Source organism: Typopeltis vanoorti, chromosome 9, assembly GCF_054136105.1.
Source record: "Typopeltis vanoorti isolate ZY-2024b chromosome 9, IOZ_Tvanoo_1.0, whole genome shotgun sequence".
NCBI lineage: Eukaryota > Metazoa > Arthropoda > Arachnida > Uropygi > Thelyphonidae > Typopeltis > Typopeltis vanoorti.
The window spans coordinates 118,636,301-118,653,523 of record NC_143557.1 but is presented as its reverse complement, the minus strand read 5'-3'; the positions used below and the strand labels follow the sequence as shown (position 1 = coordinate 118,653,523).

Genomic DNA, 17,223 nt, shown 5'->3' with positions numbered 1-17,223 from the left:
ATAAGGCTTGTGGTATAGAAATAAGACTAATCCGATATAATACTGTATTGCAATTTAGAAATACTGTATGACATATTTAATACCTTGGATGGACTTTCAATCCGGATTAGATAATCCGGATTTTCAATCATATCAGTGTGATTTGTCGTAACTCTCTAGAACAGGTTTCTAGGTAATTTAACCTTTAATCTGCCAATTCCACTAATATACTTTACCATCTTCCGTGAGTGAGGTTTTCATTAAAAAAAAAAAGTAGGTTTAAAATGGTATAATTAAGATGAGACATCATCTATTCTATTTTGGATAAAGAAGGAAAAACTATTTCAAAGGAATATGCATTTAATTTGTGTTTCGAAATTGTGGTCAACTTAGGTAAGTATCCGACTTACATTGTTCACTTTTACTGAATACACACACACACACACATTTATATACATAACAAAGTAAGCCTTTGTGAATTGTGAATAACAAACTTCCAAGACGTAAAATAGTACCTTCGCTTTATATTTATTCTCAACAACTCATTAATTCTCCTCTCATTCCTCCGATTAGCTACTATAGTTTCCTCCAAACTGACTTAGTCGACATAAAAATCCTCTCTTCTATATACCGAAGGTTGTTGGAACAGTATCTGCTAAATGCTCCCTGGTGTTGTTTTCCTCTGTTCTTCTTCATATGCCAATTTATGTTTATCGTTTGAGCTTCTAATACGAGACCTTAATTAATATTGGCTATTTCTGAACAAAGTTGTTTGGATTCTCTGCCTACTTCCAATTTTGAGTGATCTTTTTATACTCTTTATAATCTTGCACAAATATGTATCCATTATTCTTCTCAATAGATAATGTTTCGTTGCTTTACTGATACATTATATTTATGTCAACAAACCATGAAAAGAAACAAAAACTTTGAATCTAAAGTATTGACTCACACTGCCATTGGATAGACATGAATACACCTTTCTTATTCTAAAAAAACACGAAAGAATATTAATCAGATGATAACCGAGAAATGTTTGTTAAACTTTTCCTAGGAAGTATTCGCATCAGCACGAGAGTATGTAGTGCTCACAATTTCTAATGCATTCCACATAACTGAGCTTTATTGCATATTTCGCTAAGTTTGTTTAATCTGAGTAAGAGATAGTTTGTTCAAGTTCTTTGTCATTTAAGTCCATGCGCGCGCATACATGATAACGTTTATCATGTTGCTGTGACGACCAGGATGAGTCTAGCTGACACCAGGCAGCCACGAATGGGACCGATAGTATCCCATCAACTGAAAGCGGTTGTCAGCGCCCAATGACGTAAGCCAAGTAGAGACTATAATAGACTTAATTTGAACTTGCATTCCACTTCCTGGTTTCAACCAGTGGTCGTTTTATAAGAGTGATCGTCAGGCCCTCTTTCGTGCTTACAGCGTGCTTCGGATGGACGACCCACATCAACGCTGGTTTCTTTTTATTGATGGATGGATTGATTATCGATGCGGAATTTTTCTGCACCACCGAAACATAAATTCTCCAAATATGGAAGTCTGATTGCCTTTTCGATTTTTTTTTTTGATCGAAAATGTAATTATCAATTATTATTATAATACATTTCGAGAGAGTTCTGCTTACTCGGATTTACATTCTTGGAGGATTTTTTCCTAATTAGAGCAAAGAAACTCTTTCAAAAAAAAAAAAAAAAAACAAGACAGTCGTACAACCAATACTACAAATACCAGAATATTCAGAAAAAAATCGTCGTCTTTGCGTATATGGAGAAAAGAACAGCGGATGTCGCCCTGTTTAAAATGTGAGGGGGATGTCAAATGTGGCGTCTTCCTGTGCGGATAAGAACAGTTGGGAATTGACCTCATCGCCTCTAAGGATACGTTAAGAAGTGATGTTTTATCACTTTTTTTTTTTATTTAATCTTCTTTCGGACACAAACTCCCGCGTTTTTTTTCTATCATAAAGATCTTTTCTTAAGTTTGTCGAGCCAATGTAATTTTTTTTACTGACCCCTAATTCCTTTGTACGATTCGCTGCCATAAGTCACTATTCAATCATTATTTGCCAAAATAGTGCGAATTTAAGTACTCAAGGAAAACAACTTCATATCCGGATAACGACAGACCGGATTATATATTCAAAAAAAAAAAAAAGTATTTTTAACATTACACTGTCTAATCGCACTATTAATAGTTTTTCTTTCTTTCTTTTTCACAGTGTATATCGTTATGTATGTTCTGATAATTAGTTTTCACATTAATTGATCTTATCACTTGTTCTTTGGAGACTGCGATTGGTTTTTTTTTTTTTTGCTTTATCTCATTACGAAGTGCTCTTGCAAAACCCGTTTGAAGATGCTATTAAAATCATGAAGCCATCATTTAAATAATACTACTCCTTGAAACAATATTTATATCAGATATTATTCCTCTAAGGATTTCAACCTGCAAATATTCAAGAACTGATGCTAATGTAGCATAAGTTATGCAATCGTTCATGCGTGGAATATTAAAAAAAAATAAATAAAAAAAAGATGAAAGTGACCTGAAAATTACAAAGAAAAAAAGGTGCGTCCCTCCACAGCAATCTTCTATAGTGATAGCACACTTCGCAAATAAACCTAGATCCATTTTTGTTTGTGTACACCCTAATAGTTTATTTATGGAGATAAGATTATTTGTCAAGTACAATTTTGTAACAATTCGAATATTTTTCCATAATAACGGATCCATTAAAACGAAGATTGAGATAGCTCGTCAGAGAAAATGAATCCATTAGGTTCTTTCACACAATGCTCACGAAATGATAAAATCCGAACGAGAGAGAACCTTGGTTTGACTTTTTAGTTTAAAAAAAAAAATTACAATGCAATACGATCCTTTAATGCAATTCAGGACTTTCCCACACTGCACCAAAATTAATCAGATGTCAAAAGACAGGTCTGCAAGCTTTAGTAGTGTTTAGGATTACCCTTAACTTGAATCACACCGGTGACCCCTCCGATTATTTTATGAGCGAAATTAGGGGTGGAAATAGGACGATTGTTCATTTTATTTTTCATAAATAAAAGGACATTTACAGCTAAAAGTGAGATAGCCGTTCTCATGTAGAGGCGATACGGTTTTTCCTCTTCGATAATTCAAGATTTTCATCCCACCGACAAACCAGCCTTAGAACATACAACGAAATTCAGTTTTGAATATCGATCTCTACAGTTGGCCTAAGAGACTTGAATTCCAGATATGTTTCAGGGTATTTTAGAGTATCAGAGACTCTATCGGAAGATTAAATCTATCGGGGGATTAAAGAGGAAGATTACATAAGTTAGGACCAGCTAGGAGGGTTATGGAAATATCTGGAATCGTGTAGGGGAAGAGAATAATATTGAGCATCCGTATTTTGGCACGTAAAAATACCAGAATTCTGAATAAGAATGCGAGTGGCAGGTGAAGCAGAACTTGGGGATAGCCGAAGGGCTTCGCAATAAGACCAATAACCAACCGAACCTGATGGCAACGTCAAAAGACGTCCCTACCAGTTAGTGCACAATTCTGATGACCACTTACTCATGATATCGTGCCTGGAGGGAATCCAAGTACATTCGTATGTGTGTCAGTTTGTAGGGAACTGACGAGGTCACATTGCAAGCAGGAGATTAGACAGATTTTTTGTATGAACAAAGGTTTGCGAATCTACCCCACGCACTGTTGCTGTCAAATTCTCATCTCCTCCCGACATCACAAAACAACAGAAATAATTATTCTTAATTATAATTAGAGTATTACTCTAATTATAATTATAGTAATGCTGCAGATCTAAAAATCCTCCAGAAAAGGCGATATCTAAAACATGATAACAAAAAAAAATGATAAAAAAAACAACTAAAACAGTAAAGAAAACACTAAAATCCGACCAAAACACATAAGCAACAATAAAATTCAACTAAAAACAAAATATTGATATAAAAAAAAAACTAATTGAATTTTTATTCCTGAAGGCTTGAGTTCAGTCTGATTAACCAAACAATAAGGTCATTTTCCTTCACAACTTAAATGTTAACAACGTCAACTGGATTTCCTTTTGCAATTCTACTGACCAGGTTGAAAGAGAAAATAAAGCATTTGCTTTAATAATGACCTAAATATTATCCACTCACCAGATAATCCTCAGATAATATCAGATAACATCCAATACTCCTCAGACTTGACTTCGTTCTTTGGCACAGCTATGGTGCCAATTGGGATGACCTCTGCAATTCCCACTTAGCTTTCCGATTATCTCATTACTGTTTTCATTCTTTTTATCTAGATATTTTCTCTGACCAAATCGCTGAAATAATTCTTGATGGAACGAAGCATTCTCCCATTCTCGTTAAATTCCTTACTCGTTACCGAACCTTGCTTCTCAAAAACATTGCCAAGATAGTTCTAGAAAAGAATTCAATTGTAAGTGGCTTCAAACAAAACTCCTGCTTCTCTCTTAGACTGCATCGACGATTGTAAGAGCTGCAATAACAAAACAACAACAATAAAAAGGTTTTATCATCATCATATGTACAAAGAATTTACACATATACAATTTAAATATGACGAGTACTATTACATTTTCTGTTTATAACAAATATTCAGTGAAAAGTGCTAAGTAAATATTGTTACATGAATTTATATAGATGAATAACATAATACATTTTAGTTTCAAATACTTACAATAAGTGAGATATACGATAAGTGTGTATACTTTCAAATACTTTACGATAAGTGAAACATAATGCAATCACGTGCATCCTCTAAGCTTGTGTTAAGTCTATCTGAGGATACACACACACACTCCCCTTAGAATATGATGATACATCACTGAACTGGAAAGCCTCGGCATGTATGGTGCTTTACATTAGGCCTGTTGATGGTTATGTAGAGCATGTGTATTTCACTCTCACAGTGTAAATAAAATGGCTGAGATTATTTAAGATGGGACAATGTTCATGTTCCATTTTAAGACACTAAAAACGCGTGTACATACTTTTATCTTCTATGACTAACTATTGATTTTTCTAACAAAACGAATCCTTCAAGGGGGAAAAAATAGTGTATATGTCGAATATACAGAGCAATTGTAGATAAATTTTTCCATAACTCGCACTACTTATAAGAACCATCTTTATTGATAATGGTAGACAAAATATTATTATTATTAAAAATTTAAAAAGTAATATCTTCCAATAACCAAACAACCTGGCCACAGTATCCATTCACATCAACGCAAATATAACTAGCTTACACAAATAAGCAACACGACATCATTCTGATCACTAGTTGGCTACCTTAATACGGCATATGCATAAACCCTGAAAAAACGAAGCTAATAATGTTTAAAATCTCCCAGACGCAACCTATAAACATTTCTGACATCCATCCTCCCATACAAAAAGAAATACAAAGTGCTGATCCTAAAACCACAACCATCACACAGGTGAAAACAACACGTTATCTCGGACATCACTGCGATGCTGATCAGAGTTGGAATAGCCATACAAATTATCTACACAACACACTCCTGATAAAAATACTAATTTATAAGGCAACATGTAAAAACATTTTAAGATATGCAATCCTACGTAGACTACAAACTTAACAGATTACAACTGTTGCAAAATAAAATGGTAAAACTGATATTATGGGAACAAAGAGAAACCCTCACTCACTAATTCTATTACAAAACAGAATTTAAGGTAAAACACTTAATGCCATTACACAGTATTGCTAAAACACTACTTCAGTCCAAACTATAGAATAACGATATAGAATATACCACAACCATCACACAGGTGAAAACAACACGTTATCTCGGACATCACTGCGATGCTGATCAGAGTTGGAATAGCCATACAAATTATCTACACAACACACTCCTGATAAAAATACTAATTTATAAGGCAACATGTAAAAACATTTTAAGATATGCAATCCTACGTAGACTACAAACTTAACAGATTACAACTGTTGCAAAATAAAATGGTAAAACTGATATTATGGGAACAAAGAGAAACCCTCACTCACTAATTCTATTACAAAACAGAATTTAAGGTAAAACACTTAATGCCATTACACAGTATTGCTAAAACACTACTTCAGTCCAAACTATAGAATAACGATATAGAATATACCACAACCATCACACAGGTGAAAACAACACGTTATCTCGGACATCACTGCGATGCTGATCAGAGTTGGAATAGCCATACAAATTATCTACACAACACACTCCTGATAAAAATACTAATTTATAAGGCAACATGTAAAAACATTTTAAGATATGCAATCCTACGTAGACTACAAACTTAACAGATTACAACTGTTGCAAAATAAAATGGTAAAACTGATATTATGGGAACAAAGAGAAACCCTCACTCACTAATTCTATTACAAAACAGAATTTAAGGTAAAACACTTAATGCCATTACACAGTATTGCTAAAACACTACTTCAGTCCAAACTATAGAATAACGATATAGAATATACCACAACCATCACACAGGTGAAAACAACACGTTATCTCGGACATCACTGCGATGCTGATCAGAGTTGGAATAGCCATACAAATTATCTACACAACACACTCCTGATAAAAATACTAATTTATAAGGCAACATGTAAAAACATTTTAAGATATGCAATCCTACGTAGACTACAAACTTAACAGATTACAACTGTTGCAAAATAAAATGGTAAAACTGATATTATGGGAACAAAGAGAAACCCTCACTCACTAATTCTATTACAAAACAGAATTTAAGGTAAAACACTTAATGCCATTACACAGTATTGCTAAAACACTACTTCAGTCCAAACTATAGAATAACGAGAACAGCATATCTGATAACAAGACCACAGTAAACAAACTACATAACATAGAGGTATAATAATCACTACAGAAAAGCCATCAGAAACTTTTACATACCTGACATCAACTAACTGCCATTCGACAGAGAAACTTAGGAACCTGCAGAGAGCTGAAACAAGCGACATATAGATATTATAGAGAGATAGAAAATTATTACTATTATTATTGCATGGGCATCTTCATGGAGTCGTAAGATTCACCGTGGGACGCTTAAACTATCAACACGATATCTATCGCACTTCTCCCTGAAACCATTTAACCACCCTCTTACCCAACTTCCAGAGATGACCTCTTGTTCTTTCCCCTCTAGCCACGTGTTGAAATAGTTCCTTAATATTATAAAAATCCCCTTTTTCGCCTATCAACCAAATCAAATTTTGCAACCCACAAATTCTCAATCTATCTTCATATGGGGCATTTCACAGACAGATCGCTCACCATCTTAGTCACTTGCCTCTGGATCCTCTCCACTTCATCCCCAAGAAACCTAGGTGACCAGACCTGAACACAGGAATACTGATGCGATAGTATCAAGGCCCTATAAAGAGGAATTGTAACTCCCTTATCTCTACTTTTCATTGTCTTTTTCTGCAGGCTTGTTCCACTTAAGTGGGGTCGCTGTTTTTGATCATAGCTAGAGCTGGCAGTGAAGTTTTACGACCAGATGCCTTTCCTGACGTCAACCCTTGCCATTTATCCTGGCTGGGGACCGGCACCTATTGGGGCTAGCTTGCCCCCTTCGGTGGCTGCATAAGACGAAATGACATAGCAAAATAGAAAAGATTCACCCACCCCCAGCCCTCGAATACTCTAATAGCATTGGAGGAAGGAACAAGAAGAGAAGAAAGAAGCAAGGAAGGAAGAGGAGGGACCAGTCTACAGATAATATAACAGATGTATATTACATGAAGTAAGGCATGGCCCCAGCATCAGGTACCTCGGGTTTGCCATGCACGTACTCACTAAAGTGAGCCCTGAGGTATCTACTTTTCAGTGTGATCTTCAATAATCAAGTAATCCTGTGAGCTACCCTGGCACTTTTGCAATATGCCTTCTAAACTTCTATTCTCTGTCTACTACCACTTCCAAATCCTTAGCTTTATCAATTTCCTGGAGTAGTTTCCTCAATATAGTACACAGCTTATAACCTTTATATCCCAAAATGTATAAGTTGACACTCTTCCACATTAAAATGACACCCATTATTTTCCCCCATAGAGTTAGCCTATTTAAATCATCCTGAAGCTCTCCACATTGCCCTGATTAACTATTACTCTACCTAATTTCGCATCTTCAGCAAACAACTGAATATCTTCAAATTACAGGTAACCCCCCGTTTAACACGGCATTCCAACAACACGGTTTCGCTCTAATACGGTTCGAGAATTGGGGAGATCCCCGTACAACGGGATGAGAGCTTTTAAGAGCAAGCACCATCTATTTCGATATTTTTCATTCTAGCGTGTACGTCGTGTCAGATTTGCGTACAGAATTTTAGAATTTATTAGACTTTTAAATTCATTTTGTTCGTGGAGTATTAAACATATTTTAAGACTTTCACTGTTTTCTTCTTTGTACTGTTCTTTGTATGTATTATTGAACCTTTTTTAAAGAAGTGTTAAATATTTTTTTTTTTGTGAATTAATTTGTGACTCTGAACAATGTTTACCGGAAGTAAAAAAGTACCTCTTAAAAGACATTTCATTTCGCTAGAATTAAAAATACAGATTTTGGATCGTCTTAAAAAGGTGGAACAAGTATCATATGTTGCCAAAACCTTGGATTTAAATGAAGCAACAATCCGGACCATACAGAAAAATGAACAGAAAATTAGAGCTTCCGTTGCTGCAGGTTGTTCTATCTCCGCAAATATGACAGCTCTTCCCAGAGTACCAATACTTGATAAAATGGAAAAAGCTCTTAGTATTTGGATTGATGACTGCTCAAAAAAACGGATCCCACTGGACACCAATGTTATCAAACATAAAGCTTTAAAAATTTACAACTACTTAAAGGAAAATGGAGAATCTGCTATTAACCCCGACTTTGTTGCTAGCAAAGGTTGGTTCAACCGTTTTAGAAAATGCTTTTCATTATAAAACATAAAAATATAAGGGGAAAGCGCATCTGCTGATAATGAAGCTGCCAAAACTTATTCAAAGGAATTGCAAAAAATTATTGAACAGGGTGGATATACAACACATCAGGTTTTTAATGCCGACGAGATGAGCCATTGGTGGGGAAAAATGCCCAAGAGAACATTTATTTCAAAAAATGAAAACGTTGCACCAGGTTTTAAAGCATCAAAAGACCGTGTGGCCTTATTTATGTGCAGTAACGCTTCAGGCGACCACATGATAAAACCCATGTTAGTTTATAAATCCCTCAATCCTCCTGCAATGAAAACCTAAATAAGAGTGCTTTACCGGTATATTGGACGACAAATAAGAAAGCTTGGGTAACTAGTGATTTTTTTAAAAAAAATGGTTTCTAAACTGTTTTGTACCAAGTATGGAAAACTACTTAAAGCACAAAAGTCTAGATTTTAAAGTTCTACTGATATTGGATAATGCATCCAGTCATCCGAAAGATTTAAATCACCCAAATGTCAAAATAATTTTCTTACCACCACAAGTTCATTACTTCAACCGTTAGATCAGGGAATTATAGCTACATTTAAGACTAATTACATTAGGAAATCGCTGCAATGGGTGCTGAATAAAGTCGACGACGAATCTATCGAAGTCATAGAGGGTGGAAACTTTTTATAATTTTGGACTGTATTAATCTCATAACTTCATCCATCAAAGAAATAAAACCGACAATGTTAAATGCCTGTTGGAAAAATATATGGGCAGAGTCAGTTCAACGCGAAAATTTAATCGAGTCAGCAGAAAACAGAATGGATGCAACATTAGAACTTGCTAAATCTGTAGGAGGGAAAGGTGTTGACGATATGAATGTCGAAGATATTCAATAATTACTGGTGGAAGAAGAGACTGCTAGTATATGAGCCTACATACTAGATTACAAAATTTAATAACTGAAAATAAATGAATTTACAATTACGTACATTTATCTATTTAAAAATATCTTTAATTTAATATCTTTAATTGTTGATTGTTTTTGCTTTTTCTGCCCTCTTATAAGTTCCACCTGCCTCTCCACAGTGTATAAGGCATTAAACGCCCCATCGTCTCCTGATGCACTTGCAATATACCGCCTCAAAACAGAGATAGCTTCCATTGCTTCTTTACTAGTAGGGACGGTGGGTTCTTGATCACAGTCTTCTTCAACCACTTCTTCCTCCTCTTCTTCACCAAGGTGGTTGGAAAGGATATCTTCTACACTTGGTACCCTTGATCTAATCACACCAGCATCAACATCAACATAGTCTTGAAATGAGGAAGCATCATCCATCACATACCAGTTGTTGGGCTCTGACATATCTTCTTCTTCCTCCTGTAGTTGTTCCTCCTCTTCCACAAACGTAACTCCTGCCTTCCGGAAATAGTTGGATATGGTTTCAGTAGTAACATGCAACCATGCTTTGGCCATATAATGCATGGCATCAAGGAATGATATGGTGATTTGTTTTGGGTCCATACCATTATCATGCATAAAGACAGCTTTTTCAACAAGCATTTTTCTATATTTCCATTTAAATGCATGGATGATGCCCAGATCTAATGACTGAAGCTCACTTGTACAATTAGGGGGAAAGAACACTAATCTAATGTTTCTGAGCTGCACATCTTCAGGGTGTGCAGGACATTTTTCTAGCAGTAGTAGTATTTTGCGGTGATTTTCCTCCATTTTAGCATCCAGAGCATTCATGGTGGATGTGAAGATGCTGCTGGTCATCCATGCTGTGCAGATTTTTCACGTTCTTAAAACACCTTGGCTTTTTAAATTTACCAATTATCAGTGTAGGTAATTTTTCTGATCCATCAGCATTGACCATGAGCAAAACAGTTACCCTCTGCTTGCTGAGTTTTCCACCGTGACATTTTTCTCCTTTAAAACACAATGTTTTATAAAACTTGTCAGAATGTTATAAAAGAGCCCAGTTTCATCAACATGGAAAATATTTTTCGGTTCGTAATCCTGAATTTTAGTTCATGTTTCCACTGGTTTACAGTTTCCCCTGCAACACTTTCTCCACACACAATATTGTGACGAGTTTTGAAACGATCAATCCATCCATTTTCCGCAGTAAAATCATTAATCCCTAACTTTGCAGCAAATTCAAGGGCTTTCGCTCGGAGTATAGTACCATCGACTGAAATACCCGACGCTCTCGTAGAAACAAACCACTCCGCCACAAGTTTATCCAATTCATCGTATGTCGATGTCCGGATATACTGTATTCTCGTTTTTTTTTTTGACATAGCGCCAGATTGCTTTGCATTGAGTTCAATGCTTGACCTGTTTTTTATTATCAAAGTGGACACGGAGAGTCCAAAATCTTTTGCTAAATGCACACGTGTTCCGGCATGCCAATCTACACGTCGCAGAATTGCCATCTTTTCTTCTACTGAAATACAGTTTCTGTCTTTTTTTCTCCATGTTACTAGCATGGATAATCCACCACCGCAACTTGAAAGCAACTTTCACACGCTAAATTACGTAGCAGAAATTCTGCAATATCAATTCGTACTGTGATTGCAAAATCACGGTATCGCTCATCACTACATCACCGCTGCAAGCGTGCAAGTCACCGTGATGGCGGAAACGAAACTATAGCCGAAAGCAACGCCATCTGGAAACAGAAATGCGCAGATGTCTGCAGAAATCGATTCGAAAATCAGTTTTGCCACCAGAGAAAAAAAACTCAAATCACGGGAAATAACGTCCACATCAAGTTGTTAATGGCGGGAAAACAATATATCGTAAAAATAGGTCTTAAAACGGGACCAACGGAAAATGACGTAAATGGTAGAAAAACGTACATTGCAGGAACGTAAAAACGGGGTTTTACTGTGTGTGTGTGTGTGTGTGTGTGTGTGTGTGTGTGTGTGTGTGTGTGTGTGTGTGTGTGTGTGTGTGTGTGTGTGTGTGTGTGTGTGTGTGTGTGTGTGTGTGTGTGTGTGTGTGTGGCATGGAGTGCGAGAACTCACCGTGAAAGACCAGTGTACGCTACACAACACAATCCAAGGTCTGCAATTCGCTAGATTTAGCCAATATTGATTGGATGAGTATGACCTTGCACGCTGCCTCAGCTATTGGTTCAGTTGGTAAAACTATTCTAGACAAGAAGACTATTGTTAGACCCACAGTGTGCAGCAAAGATATTTGATGATGATGACATCTTCTAATCTGCATTTGATACTTAACAACTAGCGCAAATAAAAATTAATAATTACCACAGTCTTCACAGAATTACTTTTAAAATGATATCTGGTTCTGATTGTGTTTCAGTTATGTGAATAAAGCGATTATGATGATAAATCTACAAAAAACTTGGAAGAGTCCATAATTTACGACGCTACCTGACAGATTATTCTTGGATCCTTGGATAGAATTTGAATTGCTCTGATTAGTGAAATTGTTGTTTGAATTATATCTTGTTTTGACTGTGTTTAAATTGTGTGAATAAAGTCATAATAATAATAATTATTATTATTATTATAATGATCGGCATTTGGAACATAATAGACCTTATATCACAATTATCGAACATCAATAGGTATGGATTATCGATATTGCAGTACCCAGTGATAACAACATTAACAAAGAACTGGGAAAAAATTACTAAATATCGAGAACTGGCAATCGAAGTTGGCCGACTGTGGCTTAAACACACCAAAGTCATTCCAATAGTTATCGGTGCACTTGGTGCTACTTCAAAGAAGCTGTCCAACTATTTACAGCATTTAAAAATCATTGAAGTGACCCCATATGACCTACAAAAAACAGCATTACTTGGAACAGTCCATATTTTACGACGCTACCTGACAGACTATTCTTAGATTCTTGGGTAGAATCTGAATTGTTTTGACTGTGTATCAATTATGTGAATAATAATAATAATAATAATAATAATAATAATAATAATAATAATAATAATAATAATAATAATAATCCATCTACAGTTACCGTCCATTTTGGTTATGAAAAATTTTATTGTTTATTTTTAAAGTATTTCATTATCATGAAATCCCAATGATACTGGAATTTTCTCGAATCCACCTGATGGATTTAGATAAGTCGTAAACATTTGTTAGTGGTTTGTAGTGTAGCTTTCTGTTGGACTTGGACAACGCTGATAGTTTGCTCCACATTGACATGAACTATACCATGCACTGATGTTGCATCACCCGCTTTAATCAACTGCCCTATAAATCGTGCTTTATCGTTGTTCCATATTTTGAACAATTTGTTTTCTATACGCTGAAGATGGTTAAAAAATTTGAACGAAAATGTCGTACTTTTTACACATCTATAACTATATCTGTTTGAATATTTTAAATATTTACTGATGCAGGATCCTATTTGAATTCAATTTTAATAAATATTATTATTGCTTAAACACATTGTAACATAAGGGTATGAGAGAACAGTTAATGTTTTAATTCATACCGCTTTTGTGGGCAAAAACAAAAACAATGTACTTTTTGATTTCGAAACGTTCACTGTAATTATAGTAAGCCTAATATGTATAGTTACAGAAATGTAGTAATTATGCCTCTTGGGAAGAATGAATTTAATGATAATAATAAAACACTCATTTACTAAAAGTAGCAAGAGACCGAACCATCATTATTTATTTTTGTGAAAAAAAAAAAAAAAAATGTTTTCATAAGCCTAATAAATCTGCTACACTTGTCAGGACAACCGTTAATTGTTAATTGTTAACTCACTACCGCCCTCTGGTTTATTTATGCTTGGCTTCTTTTTTTTTTCTTTTTTCTGAAACTGTTTAATACCAATCATGGCGTTGCAAGATTAAGCTTCGTGCAGAAACACGCAGATGAATACCTACATATGGGAAAATGGACTTGTCGACCTACTTGCATGTGAACATCTGGCACAGTTCACGTCCTCGTCTAAACTGTGAATAGAACTTTCTCGGAGTACTCCACAAGTGGGTTACCAGACATTGTCATCTGCTACCAGGAGCTCAACATTACCTATGGAACTAGAATGCACCACATTGTTTGTTTGTTTGTTTGTTTTTTGTGCTCACTGGGGTTTTAGATTTGAGCACTGCCTTCGTAGTATGTTGAAGAGTTGTGAGAGATGAGATAAAAATGATCCACAGAAATTGTCATTTAGTGAACTGTGTATTCTTCTGTTAGTTTTCTTTCTCTTACCAATGAAAACTGTTTATTCGTTTTGAAGACTCTCATAGTCATTTTTTAAATATATAGTGAAACCTGTGGGGTATCCATAACTATAGAATAACACGTATGTGCCACAGTAAATACATTTTTAATTATATAAATATTTCGGCTTATGTATCATAAAACATCGTCAGTACAACTAACGAACAATAATAGGAATTGAATTCAAAAAACAAAAAAAAAAAAAAAAAAACAATAGTGCGCATGCTTAAATTAGAATCCCTCTACGTATACAGTCGCGTGTTCATGGATTAAAAATTACTGGGCTGGGAGGGGGGGGATGCTATTTACTGTGGCATACGTGTTATTCTATAGTTCTCATAGTCATCAGATTTCTATTTTGTTTTTTCGCTTTTTATTATGTATTTATTTATTATGATCGCACGATACTGTTGTTTTTTCCAAACAAAAAATCAACATGTATACTTGAAGAAAATATTTATTAGAACCACAATAAAATATTCTGTATATATAGAAAGTATTACATGAAACATTTGAAATTGGGTTAAATCGTCTACCTGTTACGGATAAACTAGCTAAATATATAAATCTGAAATGGTTTTGACACTCTTCTGTTCAAAATTGGACTGATCATCCAAGTTTCAGGATATTTCTCGGACAATAGTTGGAAGAACGATTATGGAAACCTAATTGGAAAGTTTCCGGGTTCGAATCTCATCAAAGAGGGGAAAAAATGTATTCGCTGTCGTAATCGAGAATGAACTAACCGATCTAAACAAGCAATTGCTTAGTAACGAATGCTAGATTGAACTGATTTTAACTTTTAGAACATCGTGTGTTTTGCGAGTAATAAAACTGCTGATGGTAAGAGAGAGAGAGAGTTGTTTAGCTATCCTGGTGGTTTTTTCAACGACTGAACAGTATCTTAATATGTACATTATAACATAATAAGGCAAAACTTTGAGATTATATATATGGTGAGCGCAAATGTGTCATCACATCCGTATTTGATCTCATTTCCAAAGTTTTTTTTTTTAACCACTAGAAGTCGAGTGACGTCACAGTTTCCTTTTTAATCCTTTAATAAACGTCTTTTGAACTTCGTGTAAAGAAAACAGTCTCTACTATCGTCATACACCCCACTACATATTTCATGTCTCTTAAGTGATTTCGAATCGTATATTGGATTCGTTGACCAAGCAGGCGTTCTGAAAGAAGAATGTCGTTAAAATAAAAGGGGGTTTTTTTGGTATCATTTTGAAACAGGAGACCGAGATATTAAAATCTCGTAAAAATATGTATTTCTGAAGTCATGTTTTACCACAGCCTTTGATTTATTATGAATTATCAAAGTTACATGCTGAGTTTCATTACGTATACAAAACAAAAACATAAATTAGGGATGTACAGGGTGTCCCAAAATTCACGCAAGAAGTAATTTTGATAGAAAACACAGGTTTTTAATTAAAAATTGTAATTTCTTATTGATTCATAAAGTATACAGTATAGGGTTATGCATGGAATAGCATATCGGGTAAATGGCCTCCACGGCTTTGCTGGCACATACGCACTCTTTTGTCGAAATTTTCCATGACCGTTTTGCATAAATGTGGCTGAATTTCGTTGATACAGCGCTCAATTTCCTCCTTCAAGGCGTGGGTGGTCGTGGGCTTGTTGGCATAAACCTTAGACTTCAAAAAACCCCAAAGAAAAAAGTCCAACGGCGTTAAGTCACATGATCTGGGCGGCCATTTCTGATCACCAAAACGGGAAATTACACGACCAGGAAATGACTCATGCAGTAATTGAATTATTTCTCGGGCTGTTTACAAGGAATATGTTATTTTAAAAAAAGAAAACAAAATACCAACAAATAGTTCTGGATTTTTAAATCTTTAAACATCGCGTGGATTGACCAAAATTATTTCCCCCTTAAACGTGGGGAAAATGTTAATAAATGATATTGATAATAACAATAAATAAATAAATAAAACCCCACTGAATTATTAATATAGAAATTTCATTTACTAACGCTTACTTACACTAAATTGGTTGCTGAAATAATACATTTTTAAAATGAAGATTTGAATATAAATTGGTATGTTTATTCTCTGGTTTAAAGGTTTGCCAGTTTACTGGCTAAATATGCAAATATAAGCTGAAATTCAAAAGTTGACGCACCAATTCCCAATGAACGGTGAAGATGATCACCTGATATCCTATTTCTAATTTTCTATTTAATCAGTTTCGGACAACAACAAAAAAGAAGTTTGTTCAGAAATGGATATGATGACAAGCGATACGAATAGAACTTAAGAAAAGTGATATAAAACTTAAACAGATATATAACTCCGTAATTACCATGCATTTCGTGGCCATGTCTGTTTGAATGCGCATGCGCACGCATTACTATGCGATGGGTTTATAACCAAATGTTTTTAAACCGATTTCTCGATATATCTAAAGAAACGATAGGGACACAACTAAGCACAAAGGGTGTTAATATGGACAGCGAAAATAGTTGTTTCTAAGAAGTTAATGGATTTGTAGTGGGAGTGAGAGAAGTAATTGCTTAATATCAATGCCAAATTCTATGTTTTTCTGGAGAACAAAAAATTTGCCGGCTTTGTAGTGGCCTAAAGATGGCTAAAGATAACTACTGACTTGAATGTTTTTGTATGCATGTGAATGGGTAAAGCATGTTTAATTCAAACCCGATAAACACTCTGCATTTGTTTGAACTGTCGTAGTAGCAACGAAAAAATCTTCGGAAGTTCAACGTTCTCTTTTTTATACCTTTTTCTAAGAAGCCCAAATCTGTCCATGGTTCCAATTTTCAACTCTATTATTTACGTACGCAACACACACACACACACACACACACACACACACACACCGAAGGCTTTTTACCAATAGATCTCCTACATCAATCTTTTCTTCTACATCGATCATTTCTTTCACCCCTTCATTTTTTCCCCTCCATCTTTGTTCGTATTCTCTCCTCCATCCATCAACTTC

At 35.1% G+C, this 17,223-nt stretch overlaps 2 long non-coding RNA genes across 3 annotated transcripts in view; one reads left to right on the top strand and one right to left on the bottom strand.

Moving 5' to 3' along the window:
• Positions 1 to 17,223, bottom strand: part of LOC150103467 (uncharacterized) — a 212,735-nt gene that overhangs the window by 125,162 nt on the left and 70,350 nt on the right. The window contains exon 2 of the long non-coding RNA XR_016548834.1: positions 4,155 to 4,503. This is a non-coding gene — a long non-coding RNA (uncharacterized LOC150103467). The remainder of the gene's footprint in view (positions 1 to 4,154; positions 4,504 to 17,223) is intronic.
• Positions 1 to 17,223, top strand: part of LOC150103468 (uncharacterized) — a 112,854-nt gene that overhangs the window by 35,509 nt on the left and 60,122 nt on the right. The window lies entirely within an intron of this gene.